This window comes from Etheostoma cragini, chromosome 1 (genome assembly GCF_013103735.1).
Source record: "Etheostoma cragini isolate CJK2018 chromosome 1, CSU_Ecrag_1.0, whole genome shotgun sequence".
Taxonomy (NCBI): Eukaryota; Metazoa; Chordata; class Actinopteri; order Perciformes; family Percidae; genus Etheostoma; species Etheostoma cragini.
The window spans coordinates 30,838,994-30,855,846 of record NC_048407.1 but is presented as its reverse complement, the minus strand read 5'-3'; the positions used below and the strand labels follow the sequence as shown (position 1 = coordinate 30,855,846).

Below are 16,853 nucleotides of genomic sequence, written 5' to 3'. Positions count from 1 at the left end.
AGGAATGAAGAAAATATTTACATGTAAAAAGCTGAAGTAAAAAAAATCACATTTTTCCCCCATTAAAAAATAAATCAAACCGTTGAATCAATTTTTTTCTTTTTTTTTTTTCTTTTTAAATAGTTGACCATTATTTAATCTTTCCTCAGGGTGGGTGACCTCACATGGGTTCATAGAGTCAGGGCTCCAGGGCTCCAGGGCAGCTGTAGATTGGACAGTTGTTGAGGCTTACAAAGGCACAGGAGGCATGTTGGAGTTTAGGTCTGGGCCTGTTCCTGTTGGACTTTACTCCCTCTGATATATATATACATACATACATATACATACACACACACACACACACACACACACACACACACACTGTAGGTGTGTGCACTGCCAGGGATCAGCTTTAGTAAAAAGGTCTATTCCTTTTTGTGCTTTATTTCCTGTCCCCCCGTAAATTATTGATTTTATCAGGTGTGTTAAATTAGTGACTTGGGATTATGTAGAACATGAATATTAATTGATGTGACCAAAGCCCCAGCTGCTGTTTTCCAATTTTCCACACTGCAGAGCCTCTCTGTGGATGCTAAGTGACACAGTGAGCAGCAAACGGACTTTAAGCATTCCTGTCTGGTGTTTGGGTTCATCATGAAATCCCACACACCACAACTAGTTTTTTTTGTCCGCAGTGTCGTTACTACGGTAACCAACCTTGATACGATTCATAAAGTGAGTTTTTGTCCCTTGCCTGCTCGATGAGCTATCAGCAGCGACATGTCTAGATTTCATTAGAATCCTCCGTTGCAGCTGCAAAAGGTGGCGGCATCATCAATGGGAGACCAGACGAGGCCAGACGCTCAGTGCTCTCTGGGGAAAAGAGGTTGTGCCAGACTGAGCCAATACTCACCTTCCCTCTTAATGGACATCAGCCGACTTAAATAAATTGAAAGCACTGAGGTATTAACGTGGACACACGTGCTCCCATTGTTGGAGAATTACCTTAGGCATTCATGCAGCAAGGTTCAGTGTCCCCCGAGCAGTTACCTAGGCTGCATGAGTACAAGATCCTATATGGTGTAGTCCCCACAGTTGGAGGTAATTGGATTTTGTTCCCTTTTGTAGATTTACTCTTTCACATGTCCCTAGCTCTATATAATAATGTTCATTGAGTGGCAATCATGGACCTACATGGGAAAGCAGACGGCGTAAGAGGAGAGTCAGGGATGTATTGTATTGTGGTGAATGCAGGCTCAGTGTTTGAAGCAGAACTGCTGCGGTCAGAAACCTGACTGTTTGCAGTCATTTGGTATTCATGGAACTAATATTACATGAGGTAGGATCTTTTTTGTTATGTATATTTCAGCTGGCGATGAGAAAGGATTAAAGATGTACATTATGTCCCTTCTTCTAGTGCTAATTGGAGGATGAGAACCACATGGGACTTACCTTTTCAGAATCTGTTAGAAGCCTCCACCAATACTGAAGAAAGAAGTGGTGTGACAAAGTTTCTATGTACATACTGCTGGGTATCTGTAATGCAATATCATCTGAAGTTGTTTGGTTTACCAAAGGTAGTTTGGTTCCCTAAAATTATTCTAAAGGGAAATTACTTTTTCAGAAGGCACAGTTCAGGTATTATTTTATTTTGTCAAAAAATAGGTGAAGCAGTGAGGAGTACCTACTTCCTGTTTTAAAAGCATTAACGTTAGGCCTAAATAATTTATAGCCTCTTATAAACAGGCGTTGAATTTGGCTCTGTAACTACCTTTGGCTTACTAGTGTAGGAACTCTGTCCCCCCCCATTCCGTGTTCATACCTTGTAAAGGACGGGGAGGCGGACTAACGGCACATTATTCCTGTATTGAACAGGCTGTGTAAAAAGGGGCTTATAATTGCAAAATCCACCTAAAGCTAGACAATTATTACTAATTTTTTGAAAATGACAACATATGGGCAATTCTTTTTTTTGTCATTATGATTTTCCCTGAAAAAGCAGGTGTTTGAAGTACTTTATGGGAGCTGAAATGAGGTCTCGCCATTTGTTATTGGGAATTCCGTCACATTTTAAAACCTAATCAGATGATCCTTGTGCATGACAGTGACCTCTTCAACAGATGCCTGTCTAGACCTGGAGTTCACAGACATTGAATCTTTTCAATATAATTTCATTTACATGTGAGCTCACAAAAAACGTCTTTTTTTTGATTCACAAAATTACATTTTCTTGAGGTTATTTAATTACCTGACTATACATGAGTTTGGTCTTGACCCCTGCCTCTTTGAGCTTCTGCAAGATTTATCAGCTTAATTTATGGAGCATAATCAAAGAAAAGGAGCAGTGCGCCGATCTTTGATTAACTGATGAACAACATATTGGACTGTCGGCATATCCTGCCTCCCATACAGCCTGGTTCTTGAACATGTGCGCTGAAACACTGAATTCTGTGTTATTTGACTGTTGTTTGATTTATATCCTGACCTCACACTGAGTTATTGTTGATACATTACAGATTTACAGCACAAATGTAGAAGACAGTGTTGATATAACCGTATGTTTCTCTTAGTCTTATTTTATAGTTACCTACCTACACATTTGGTGAGAAAACAACACTCACAATGTCCCTTTTATTCACAGTGTTGGAACACAAACCAGACTCTGTTATGCTGAGAAAAATAAAGACAGTTTGACAGCAAATCTCAACTCGTTCCACCAGTGTCTGATAGAGATGATGAAGGGCATTCACAAGGTGACAGAGAGCACTATGTAATGGAATCTATTATTGATACAGCCCATTAAGGATAGAAGGGAATTTGACACTAATTGCTCAATCAGAACCATTGGAAATTATGTATTTCTTTTCTCTAGTCGTTTCTGACTGCTCATTAAGAGGCGTTCGATATGGTTGGGTGGGGTTCTGTAGGATAATGAGGTGTTTACAGTGGAGATGTGTGCCTCTGACTGCTCTGCTGCAGTCATTCTGTAACAGCCTCATAATTGGCTAAGAGGTGCAGATGAGTGGAAAATCCTACATTGTTTGTATCATTCACAAGAGGGACTTAATCCTGAACCTCAGGATACTGTTCACACTCAGCGGAAGAGGCCTGGTTAGTGAGCTTAAGAGGTTCTTCACAGCCAGGCTCTAGTGACTTCCAGCCCTGGAACAGTAATGAGACATGATGGGGCACTGGCTTGTCAATACTTAAACCGACAAAGGTTCTTTGTTTGTTTAATTTAAATGTTTATTGAAGCAGCATGCATGTCAAGAACAAAAGAGAGACAAAACTATCGTTATGGTCAGAAATTACAGTAAGAAACAATGGGAATTTTAAATCAAATGTTTGAATTATCTGAAGACAGTAATTTATCACATTTAAGAATGGTAATAAGTCCACCTGAAGAACTGTACGCTAACATGCACACCAGCAACACCTTGATCCATTAATTGTCAGTTGGCAGTAGGCTTAGCCTAGGCAGTAGCCCCCTCCCTCCATTGGATGAGTTTGGAATACCTCCACACGGAGGTGTCCTGATCAGATGCTGAACCACCTTAACTGTCTTCTTTGCAGTGCCTCTACTTTATCTCCCTCTGGCTGTCTGAGCTCTTCATTATGTTCCTGAGGCTCAGCCTGGACAAGCTGCAAATAAATTTCAGCTTTGATATCCCTTTACGTTAAAACAGTTAAGGTGTTTATGTTTCCATTTCAGCATACGCCTCAGTTGTATCAAATTGCCGGTGTGCTTGTAAAGATAAGCAAGGCAACAGAAACATTACACATTTACTGCTTTCTCTGCAGTGTTTCCTCCAATAGGGGACTTTCAGACATATGGGCGAGGTCACTGTGGCCGTACCCTCCCTGAGCTGTCAACCTGTTCATTAGGCTACAACATCTGTGCTAACCAGCACTCAGATTACTGCAGTGCAGTCAGTGCCCTCTTACATTATACTCTTAAACAAGCTAAATGTGAAGGCAATGTCTCTGTCTGCTGTACCTATTCAACCAGTTGCAATGACCATTTGGCCATTTTAATAACGACACGTCTCTTTGATTGCCGCAAGAATTGTCTCTGGATTCCAACCCCAAGTTGAGACAACCATTAGACTTGGTGATCGCTGCCCAGAATCATCTCTTCACTGTTACGTTGGCCTGTTGCCAAGAGAGGAGAGCGACTAGAGGGGTGACAATTTGTCATTGACAGAGTTTGATTGATTGTGTGTCTGCCGCCCTGCACCGCTGGTATCTGAAACTAATTGGATGTAATATCAGAGAGATAAGACAGCAGGATGAAAAATGAGCAGCCTTGTGAGATTATTTAGAACCTTTTGTAGACATTTTCTTTAACAGTTGCTCCTTTCCAGCCAACCCCTGACTGGACCACTCAGATAAGTGATTACCATCTTTAGTAATCATAGTGGCTGGCTCTCATTATTTGATTGAGCTCAGGTACTCTGTAGCTGAAGCAGACATAAACCATTTTCTGTTGAAAGTTTTAAATTGACCAATAAAAAATCAGCATGGGGAGCAGCTTCTGGCACTTTGTGATTAGTGAAAATCATAATGTTGTGAATGCTGTGTTGTCGGTAGAGATGAAGGCTCTTTTAGCCACCGGCTAAGCTTTTCTTGCAAAGTGAGCAGCTGCAGCGGAGAGACGAGGGATTATTTTTTGTTGCAGGACTGTGTTTGCCCAGTCATGCAGCACTGACAAGCGCTGGGGCTCAGGGGTTGTGGTTGGGGAAAGGGAGGGGGTTTGGAGGGTGGAGGTGGGACCAGGCATGTAGCTTAGAGGTTGGGGGTTGGGAGGATGCTGCACTCAGGATGCTGCTAGGCCCTCAAGAGCCATCTGGCCATCACCCTCTCCCCGCGCCCTGAAGGAGGGTGAAGGACAGGTGGCAGGGGCTGGTGGGATGGTTTGGACTTTGACTATGGGGCGTGCGATTGGCTAACTGGGCCCCCTAAAACACCAACCCCTCACATACCAAATGCCTGCTCAGCTTCGTGTCAGGAAGGACCTCCTTCATGACCCTGGAAAGAAATCTTTGGCCTTCAGTATGTATTTATGGTATTTCTTTAGACCAATTACAGGATAAGACTTGCTATTGATTTTTTTTTTTTTATATGATTCTCCATATTTTTACTACTAAGATGATTCATTTCAAATTATTTTAATAGTTATAGACATTTTAAAAGTTTGAAGAGAGATATGTTTTACTACTTCAGACACAGTTTTTTTCCTTAGACAAATATAGCTTTATCTTTAAGTGAAAACACACTTGGAACACAGCAGTAGAACTGAATAATTAATTTAACAACAAAAGAAACTAAGTTATCTCATCTAATTTCTTCTAACAACATCAAAGATTAAAGAAATAGACTGAAATGCAAGTGCACACATAACAGCTGCATAGTTCTTCTCAATTTAATTGCGTGAGCAGTTGTTTTTTATTTCAAGACAGCTTTTTTGCCCTAAGCCTTTATAAATATTCTACCCTGCTGGAAAAAAGACTGGTGATGAACATGTTCTGTTTCATTACTAGCAGTACAACATACAGCTGAATTTGAACTACACAAATCAACAACATAACCACATCCCAAGTTGAATGTTTGTATGTGTGAACACTCCAATCTATAGGAGTGGAGAAATAGTGTTGTCAGTAACACACCCAGCAGGGTGTATGATGGCCCGGCTGTCCTAACTCGCACCGCATTGTAATCCATGTCTGGGGGTCAGTGGACAGGATCTGGCTCAGTCTGGTTCAGGGGAGGTGTTTGGCTAATGAACAGGTGCTTCAGCCCGCTCCTGTGGTGATGGGATTTCCTCTCTGCTATGACCATTGCATGCAAATTCACATGGAGAAAAGCATCTTTTTCAATTTGTTAATCAATTCAGCAGGTGGCTGTGAATCAGGAGCAGTCTTTGTAAATTTAGAACTCTTTTGTCTTTGGTGTAATATCACTGAATAATGAAGTTATAATTGAAGCTGAGAACCAGCGTTTGTCATATCTGGGGAGAATTATTTTAAAGCTGGCTACCTTTTATCAGACAAAAGTGCTGCTACCACTTTCACTCTTTAATTATTTCTCCTCTGAGAGCAGTTATTTTGATGTGTTCTTGCCAGTGGATATATTTCATATTATTAGGTATGCGTTTTTTTCAGTTCAAGCTTATAAAAAGAAAGGTAAAATCCACGTGCAGCACCTGTTAGCATAGCTTCAGGCGCAGCTTGTATGTGACTGGAATAGTTAGAAACAGGAAGGTAAGATTCTAGTCTCGTTTGTTACTGCTGAGGTGTGAACAGCACAGCAACACCGGATCAGCATGTATGATACTGGAAGTGGGTTCTTCTTTGGCTCATTGGTCTTAATGAGAGTCCACGTCTCTCTCTCTCTCGCTCTCTCTCTCTCTCTTTCTCTCTCTCTGTGTGTGTATAAACAGAGGTATTGAGAGTCCCCACATGTTTTCTTCAATCCCTGCCCTCTCATCCTCATCCTGGGAAATACCAGTGGAATTCAATTTTACACACCAGGAATTTCCAACTGATAAGGAGGGATGAGGGCTAAAAAAGGTGCTGTTTTTCATCTGTAGCCTTGAGTGTGGAGCAGTTCTTCCCATATCTACAAACACCCATATTGTGCTACATTCCTGCTAATGTACAAATATGTGCACCAAAATAAATTAGATCCTCTTATTGACCAAAATTCAGTGCATCTCCTTAAAGAATAAGTAAAACAAAGAAAATGTCGTAAAACTTTAACAGGGCACTATTTTCCATTTTCCACTGTGTAAATATATTTTAGGAAGCAAAATATAAACTTGCATTGTATGTCATGTCGTAAGGAGGGGCGGGGTGGAAAAAAACTTAAGATTAACTAACTGTAGCCTACTGTCCCGCAGTACTTGTCCTTGTAGGCTATTTGCAGTATATTAAATCTTTTTTGACCTAAGTATTTTGCACTGAAAGGCAACTCGTCTGTCGGCTCTGACAGCGCTCCTCGCACGGAGCGGCTGAACATCGGAGCTCGGCTTTGCGGCTGAGACACGAATAAACTATTAATTTAAAGCTTTTACTCTTAAACACAAAAGGCATGTCCATTTTAATATATGCAATCTGCATATATTAATATATACTGTATATAAAATAATATATACTGTATATAATATACTGTATATTTAAACATTTCTGTGGTCAAGCTCAGTGCCTTGCTGTGTTCCATTAACTCTGAAAGTTTCTCTTTGAGTCCCTCACATTTTAGGTTAGTCCGAGCATTATGGTGTGGCGTGCTGGCGCTGTATATTAACAACTTCTTATAACATCAGCCCTCCATAACAGCAATGGGCCTCATATCCTGAGCAATAATGTTGACAATTGCTTCCGTGATATTATGTTTGTGTTTGGATGGTAGAGGCTTAACGGCCAGCGGGGTCAGGGGAACGCTACCGTCGTTGCGGGAGGGTGCGCCTATTGTTATAAAACAATTATTAGACTATGAAATATGCCAATTCTGATATGTTCATATAGCCTACTCCAAACGGACAGGGCAAGCTAACGCAGAAAAGTTAGCTGTGTTTGTAGTCGAGCTGCTATATGCAAACTGTTGCATGCAAACTTTGCATTCGACTTTTTCCGTTATCTATTTTTGTAAAATGTTGCCACTAATTACTAAACCAAGGCTGGTGGTGATGCGCTAAAGAGGCTTGCTTCGATGGATGCCTGAGTTGATGTTGTGGGATGATTAGTCTTTGCAACGCGTTTCTTGTCACTTGCCTTGAACCCACAATGGATGACAATCTGGACAAGCCCCTCGGCCTCACCATCTGCTACGTTAGGAAGTTTTTGGCTTTCTTTGCTATCTGTTGGGGAATTTTCTTTGCGTTACTCTGTCCTTTGTGACTGTCTACATCTAGAAACTAGGCTGCATGGTGCAGGGAAACCATCTGATTGGCTCACGGAGGGCACATGATCAGACAGTGGTTGACAGAGGGCTAAGTCGGCTTTTGCAACATTTTGTTTAAAAATATCGCTCGATAACACAAATTTGATTTTGGGAAGCCATGATCGTGATTAAAATTTGATCAACTGTGAAGCCCTACCCCCCCACCCCCAAACATACTGTTCAAATAAATAAATTACACTTCCAACTGTAGAAGGAGGCTCTGGACAAAAGGAGAGTGGAGAAGAGGAACAGTCGACAAGTATTCTGTATATTTGCCTCCTTTTGTTACAAGAAATAGATTTCGGCCATGTTTTGTTCAATGAAATATTGGTGCACAAGTTTTGCCTGCAGGGTTATGGGAAACACAGTTGGCACTGTGACAATGAACAATAGTACTGAGGGAACATGGGGCCTGTGTCCAGAAGGAAAATTGTATTTTTCTTCTAGCTGTTGCTCAAAATTTTATTTCATTGATTCATTTATCATTTAGGTGCAATTTTTGTTGCTGTGTTTTACTAAAAAGAGAGTCAGAGCATGGCATAATCTGGAATAATATTAGACCAAAACGTAAAAAAAACGTAAAGCCAGGCTCATCTACTCCAGGTACACAGATAACGATACGTAATCAATGCCCATCCATCGCAGTACCTATGTTGGTATTTAGCTTCCATGAGATGATTTGTGAGATAATTTATATGTGAGGCTATAGAGGGTTAGATGTTGATGTTCTTTTTTTTTTTTTTTTTCTGAGTAAAAATCCTGTTTCATACATGGAACAGATTTTCCAAAAGTTTCTCTTTGAGAGTTATCTGCTGAACATTAAGCGATGAATCAGACAATGGTTTCCTGTTTCCAATACCTTCCCCCAGTCTCTTTCCACCTTCCCAGTCACCACTGTTTTCATGTTGCATCTTAATGCACACTCAAGTCAATGTGATGCAAGGGACTCAGTGTTATTGATGGATACGTACCTTCTACAGCATGCAGAGGTGGGAAGTAGCTAATTATGTCTGCTTGTTTCTGTACTTAAGGAGTAATTACTTTCTGCTTAGATGTGTCTTTGTTGCTTTTGCATGTCGGGCAGCAAACAACATATATCACTAAGAATGTTTCATTTAATATGGTCATACATAAACAGTTTGATAATAATTGGAGATATTTTCAGCTTATTTAGAGGTGTAATGTGTTGCAAACAGTGACTTTTTAGCCCGCGGACGGTGTCTAGATTTAATTTTAAGTGCAATGGCTCATTAGTGTACTACTACTGTAGTACTACAGAGATATTTAATATTTGTATGACTGCCCCTAGGAGACTGTGTGGGTTCCCCCGGATGGCTGCTGGATGCATCCACAGCTTTATTTTGGAGGGCAGTGCTGCAGTAATGGAGCTGCTGTAATTGAGCAATTCAATTCCTAGGAGAGCAACAAGCTTGGCATTAGAACAGATGTTTTCCATGTGATTATGTTTATAACAAAGACACATTCAATGTAAATAATGGGCAGCTGGGATGACAGGCAAGTCAGGGTATCTATTTCGGGGGGAAAGGGAAGCTTAGTAGTAAATATACAAGAATAATTATGTGCAACTTTTCACTGTTAAAATTGCGGGACAAAGTGCGGAAGATTTATTAGGGAGTAATAATAATAAATTGAATTTGTATAGCGCTTTCCCGAGCTCAAAGCCGCTTAAGTAAGTTATGTTCAATGTCTTGCCTGACTGGAAACAACTTTTTCAAGTGTTAAGTGATAGGAACTGGTTGCAATACGATTGCTTAACTAGACTTAGTCCAAAACTGCCTGCAAAAATAGGTGGATTTCTGAAAATGCAATGACTTTAAATTAAGTCAAACTAAATGTTGATAGAATACATTAGACCGTATTTGTATATAGATGGCAAACAAAATTAAAATTAATTGCCAGAGAGAACCACTTGGGAGATAGTGAATGCAGGAGAAATTGACATGGGAGAATCCACCCCCACTAGTTAAGATTTTGTATGATGAGTTTTGATGCAGACTATTTATGGATCATCTTAGCATTGATCAACAGCTTGACTGATGAGACCAGGAAACTTTTTCCTTTAGGCTTAAGTATTGCATCATGATATATGCAGTTCACGGTCAATAAAAACTCTCCAGACAAATTGTAGAAAATCCAGAATGTCAAAACGGTTTCTGTGAAAGTGTAGCTTGTGTTGCTAATTAGTCAAAGGTCTTGTGTAAGGTAAAGTAAGGCACATCTATTGCAAGGGTCAGACCAGGACACTGGGGCAGGAAAGCCTTGGAATTTAGAGGGCAACCTGTATTGGATAAAACATCTCTGTGCACACATTTTGGACATTCTGCCTTCTATGACGCGGGGCGGCTGTGGCTCAGTGGTAGAGCGGTTGCCTGCCAATCGGAAGGTTGATGGTTCGATCCCCGCTCCTGCAGTCATTGTCGAAGTGTCCTTGGGCAAGACACTGAACCCCGAGTCGCCCCCGGTGCTGCGCATCGGAGTGTGAATGTGTGTGAATGTTTATCTGATGAGCAGGTGGCACCTTGTACGGCAGCCCCTGCCACAGTGTATGAATGTGTGTGAATGGTGAATGTTTCCTGTAGATGTAAAAGCGCTTTGAGCAGTTGTTAAAACTGGAAAAGCGCTATATAAATACAGCACATTTACATTTACATTTACATTTACATTTATGACAAACCAGGACATGAAAGTGAATAGGGAGGTTGAATAGAAACCCACACTGACTAACCAGGGTCACCACGAGGCTATATCCCTGTTCCAGGCTGCCAACCTCCCTCCTTCTCTTCCAAAACAACCCCCATTCTAGTATAACTTACACACATAATCAATACAGGCTTTCTGCTGTTATTGATCCAGGTACGGTGTATACACAGCTGCTGAGCCCAGACTGTGGCCTCCTGCCTGGGATCAAGGACCCAGAAAAGGACACTTGATCACACGCACCTGGTTCTCCTCAGCCATCTCCAAGATCTGTCGATCAAAGGGAGATCAAGAGAGAATACGGACATCTACAGCTTCTGCTTTATATGATGACAGTCAATCAGTGTTTGTGACATCTTTCAGTGACCATATAATGAAGTATGCTTTTGAGTTATAACTGCAAGGCTAGCTAGAGTACTGACCTTTGATTAGCTATCAAAACATTAAGGATGGTTTGAATATTTGCGCTTTTCTTGCAAGATAGTGGATACATAGAGAGGAGTGCCATCGTCAACCAATGAAAGCCTAATTCAGCCTAATGTTGATGCTGTTTGCTCTGGAGAGGCTTGTATCTGACAATGCAACATATGAGGTGTGACCTCAAATTTGGTGTCATGCCTTAAAATGTAGCTCTATCTTCTGCCAAAAAACTGCTTTCTTTGGAGAGGAATGAGAAATACAATTTGAACCAATTACAACATTTTTATTATTATTAATGGGTATAAAGGGCTGGATGTTGACAGTCTGGACCTCAATTTTATTTTTCATTAACTGGCATGAACACCAAAGAAGAAGAAAGGCCCAAGCTTTGCAACGGTGACTGAATTCGTATTTGCTGTTACTATTCTCTACTGCCAGAATAACTAACCTGGTAGGATGACAGTAGCAATCTGTCAAATTAATGAGCTGCTGATAAGGCCTGGGAATCTTGTACACATGCTAGAAATATAAAATAATGCAGATGGGTTATAAATTCCATATGTCAATAAAGGGCCACCTACTTAACGTTTTTGTTTTATACAATTCAGTACTGTAACCAATTTGTACATGCCAGTTAATGACAATGTGTTGCTTTGAGATGCAGATTGCATTGTTGCTTCATCTGTCATCAGTGAATGTTCCCCTTAGCAGCATTAACTATTTAGTTAATTCAGTATCTTTCTGTGTGAGCATCCTGTGATCAGTTAAACTGGAATTATAGTTTTGCAAAGACACATACATGTCTTTCTTCAGAATGGGCAAATTTGAGAATCACATAGACATAAAAGAAAACTGAACATGTGGATGTTTGCCTACTGCACGAGACACTGTTTTTTACAGAGAGCGATGAATGGCAGGGTTAATTCTATCTGCGTAATTTCTTTGCTACAAACCCAGATTTGCTTGCATTTATAGGGCAGTGTGTCTTCAGAAAATGTTGTGCAAAGTAAACTTTTATAATGAGGTTTGGTCTAAAGAAATCAAACTGTAGGCGTGATTAATGGTTATTAAATATTGCCTGGAGCTTCTGAAGACCGCTTTGCCCATAATAACAGCAGACCGAAACTGCATCCTGGGAATTCAATTACCTTTCATTTTAATTTTACCTTCCCCACTTGAACACATTACCCACTGTCAGAGCCAATCGGTATAATCAATTAAAGTCAAATCTGACGTGTTTTCCTCTGATTGATTTATACATGGATTGGGCTCGCTGCCTTGGTTTAATTTAATTGTCGCAATAACCTACAAGAACTGTAAATTCTCACCCTTTCAATGCAGTATTGACATTCGTTTGTTCAGAGGACATGAGGTTATGTGGCATTATGTAAGCCTCATGCGTTTGACAGATTAGAAATGACACTAGGATTAGTGAACATGATTAGGTCAATGTAGGGGTTTTGGTGGTGATTAATGGTGACTGGGTTCATGTTGTAAAAGTTGGGTTTGAGGTGTAGCAGGGAAAAGATACATTACCGACTCCCAATCTACACAGTGTCACCCCAGAGACTGGAGTTCAATCCCTTTATCAGCACTTTGCGTCTCTGTTACACCCTTTCATCTCTCCTTACTTAGGTTTCTTTCCTAAATTAATCATGAGGAAATAGACCAAGTTTCCAGGGCAATTGGTTGCATTAGAATAAAGATTATTCTGAAATGAAAAGCAACCACATAAATGCAAGGATAAATGGGGATAATTCCCAGCAGTCAAATGATGCGTGAGAGAGACAATTTCTCACTGTAACAACTGAAAAGGACGCCAGCAGAGATACATCTTGTTTAAAGTAAGTGGCTGGTGGCTCTTTGTTGGTGGTGGTGGCTTTTTGAGCCTTTCACATTTTGTTTTCCTACCTTTCCTTTCCTTTCCTTGTTTTCATTCCTGATTTGTGAGCTGGTAAAACCCAATTTTTCATTGCAGCTGATGGGGCAATTGGCTGTGTTCATACCAATATTTGCACGGCATCTAAAAAATCAGCCTTTTCCTTTCTTCAAGGGCGCTGATAGTAAAAAAAGGAGTTTTCAAACCTGACTCAACAAACAATCCTGTGCACATTTTCAATACTTTCTTATGTGATTGGTGTAATTGTACTTTTTACCACTTATGGCCGTTCTGTGAGTTATTTCTAAAGTTTTTCTTGTCTCACAGTATTAAAAACTGGGTTTGGCAGCTCGTAAGCCTTAAAACTCACAAACTAATTAGGCAAACTGATGGTATTATGGTTCTGGTTTTAGCTTAATGCTTATACCTGTAGCAACACAGTCATATCAATATAATCCCTTGCCTTATTACCAGTCCTTTTGTCTAAATATGGCCTTATTCCCAGGAGTGTCTGCCGTGTCGCTGCCATAGCTCACTGATCTTCTTTTTTATTTATTTTTTATATATAGTTGTCACATCAGATAGTTTCGCATCACAATGTAACTATAGTGCTGTGATCAGATTTACCCCCCCCCCACACACACACACGCACGCACCCACGCATGCACGCGCACACACATTTGTGCTATGGTGGTAATTCCTATCGTTTTAAGCACTACAGCAGGGTCATCCAACATGGGGCCTAAGGACGGTGAAGTAATGTAATCTCTGCTGTTAAAAGGACTCTGAGGGCGAGTGTGATAACCTAACCTAATAGTGGCTACTTATATACACCACAGGCCATGCGTGCACGCACGCACGCACGCACGCACACACACGCACACATGCACTAAAATTCAGCTTTTCCTTATCTGTTTTGTCAGTTCTTTACAGTGCGGTTCTTTGAACAAGTTTACAATCATCACATTAGAAAACACTTACGCCAAATGCTTTCAGCCTTTAACCTTTCATTAAAATTTGACATTCATAGGTTCAGGAGTGTGTGTTCATCTTCACAGTGATCACACACACAATCAGTAGGAATCGGTAAAGAGCGGATAAGGGCTCTAATCGATACCCATCAGAGTTCCGCTGATCAAATATTTATCCAGGAAGAGGGGGAGAATGGACTCCCTGTCTGTCTGCTCTGTTGGTCGTTTTCTTTTCCAGGTCTGTCTGCACACGTCTGGCCTCTCTCTTTGTAATAGGAGTCAACCTCAGGGCCCTTTAGTGATTGTTGACACAGTGATGCTTTGCTCAGGAGAAAAGGCTTTTGAACTCCATATATCTTGATCAAAGTCTGTGACTCGTGGTGTTGAAGTGGGGCAGCACTGTGACTAGGACATGTTTTTACATCACTGAGATGACAAGACCTAAAAGTAGTTAGGAGATACAATCTGGATTGGCTTCCAAACCGCAGCAGGCAACCAGTGAGTGACAAGAGATCTGGAAAAACAATCTGTTTTTCCTTTTCAATGTGTTTGCTCATAAATGTCACCTCTCTGTCTCTTTTCCCCTCGCTACTACCTCTTTCATTCTGTCTGAATGGGGACGTGATGACAAAGTTGAATTCCTCTTTTAGAAGGTTGGATATCGAGGTCTGGACTTTTTTGTGACTGTCGAGCAGGTGTCCAGGGATAAAAAAACAAACCGATCAAACTGTTTTCTCAACATTGCATGAACTGCACCAATCACTTTTTGTGCTGACACCAATAGGGTTGATGTGTTTTCAGAGGAGAGATGGGAGAAACATGAGGTGAGTCCTTGGTGTGGACAGATATGAGCTGTTGAACCAAAACAGTTCATAGCAATGTTTGTAAATCATCCAGAGTAACAGGGATTTCTGGAAAGAGATATTGCTGTAGATTTCTTTATTTTCAAAGCTGTGGCTACCACAAACAAACACCCTGTAGTTTATGGTTGGTGCAAAAATCTCAGAAACATATGGGCTAAAAAAACAAAACTATCTGCATAAATAACACAAGAAATCAGTAAGGGAAAATATGACTGCTGCAGTGCTGCTCCTTGATGTATTGAATTGTATAATAGAGGGATAGTTAAACTTGGCAAACTTTAAGGTGGTTGTCATTGTATTTTGTTATGGTTCTTCGTATTTCCCATCCCTTGTGCTAACTTCTGTGCCACCTGTTAATATGATTTTACTTTTACACACCTTCTTGTTACATTGCCTTTATTATGATGACCTGCTCAAAAAGAAAACCTTGGCTTTGACACGGTGAATGTTACATTGTCTAATATTGAATCGATCTAAAGAGCACATCTCCACCTTCCGCCATCTAATTAATTAGTATTAACGAGATTCACTGCTCTGTTGTACAGCCATCTATTGCTTTATCAGGCAGAGATGAACACATTAGCAGCTCCTCCTCAAACAAGATCAATCCAAGACACACATGATAACGGAATGTAAAAACATGTTAATTTATTGGCTGTTGGGACCCTCGTCTCTTTGTCACCCTCGCTGGGGGAAAAGGATTACTCCAAAATCTGAGGAGGGGAATGTTGGGCGAGGTGATTACTCTGTTATCTTGGTGAATGTTTATCTGTGTTTTTCTGCCCACTTTTCCAAAAATCTCCAGCAGGTTTAAGGCTGGTTCGGTAGTCAGGTTCAGGGGGTTAATTTGCGGCCTGTGTTTTCTGGCCCATTGACCTTTTCCTTCCAGCTGTTTTAGCTATTGGCAGGCAGCTCTTACCACTCTTACATCAGCCCTCACTGGCTCGCTGAACTGTGGAGCTGGCAAAAGTGAATGGTGAGGGGCGGAGGTGCTGCAGGAGAGCAGGAGGTGGTGCCAGTTGGCTGAAGCAGCGAGAGAGTTCTTTTCTTTTTTTTTGCTAAAAAGACCCCCTGTAGCTGCAGTGATAACAGAATGATAGTGTTTTACTCCGAGGCAGAGGAGCCGGGTACTTCGATGCAGTGTTGAGCAGGAGATAAGACGCAAACACACACACACACACACACACACACACACACACACAGACAGAAGTAGAATGTTTTCGAGATGTGTGCGTATTTGAAGTGGTCGAGTAGTGTGACAGCAGCAGTGCAGAACATTCAGACTCTGTGTGTGTCTGTGTCTGTCTGTCTCCATTGAACTGACAAAGCAACATCCAACAGCTCCACTTATTTAAATCAACTTTTCTGCTTTTCCTTTACTGTGTTTTCTTTGTCACCCCTCCCACGCTTACTGAAAGCAAATGTATTGCTTGATCTTAATTAAGGAAATATTAAAAATACACAAGAGCATACATTAACAGCCCAACTGTTAATTGTTGAGCTGGTATTATTAACTTATGTTGGCTTACTGTAGATGACATGAGTGTATACGTTGGCAGATATACTTTAGACTATTAGTTCATGGTTTTATAGTTTGATTCTTTATGTATATTTAAGTTAATGTGTTCGAACTCTGCGTATCAACATTTGCTCTTGTATTTACGGCCACTGTTATCTTTGAATGGGCTTTGGTGTTTAGGTGTTTGGTGTCTTACCAAATAACAACTACATTTGAAAAAACCTTGTGAAATTGTTTTATGTGATCTTAAAAATGAAGATCAGTCAGTTTCAGATTTGTATATTTATTTGAAATGGATGTCATTTGGCGTAAATGCAGTTTCATTGAGAGTCTATGTATTTTGTCGGTGATATGTCTGGCCTAAAGAGATCCAAATATAGGATTTTGTGTGTCAGTGTGTATATCTTTGTGCAGTGTTGTTGATGATACTTTCTATTTCAATATTTAGTCACACAAAATGCCTCTCTTTACTCCTCTGTCCTAATATACCTGCTCTTTTTTCTGCATCATTCTCTCTGCCTCAGTGGTTTTAAGTGAAGAGCTGTGAATCCTGCTGGTAACTCCTG

At 40.6% G+C, this 16,853-nt stretch overlaps 1 protein-coding gene across 2 annotated transcripts in view; it reads left to right on the top strand.

Annotated features, from left to right (window-relative positions):
- nav2a (neuron navigator 2a) overlaps positions 1-16,853 on the top strand; it is a 220,982-nt gene that overhangs the window by 3,309 nt on the left and 200,820 nt on the right. The gene's annotated exons all lie outside the window — the stretch shown is intronic.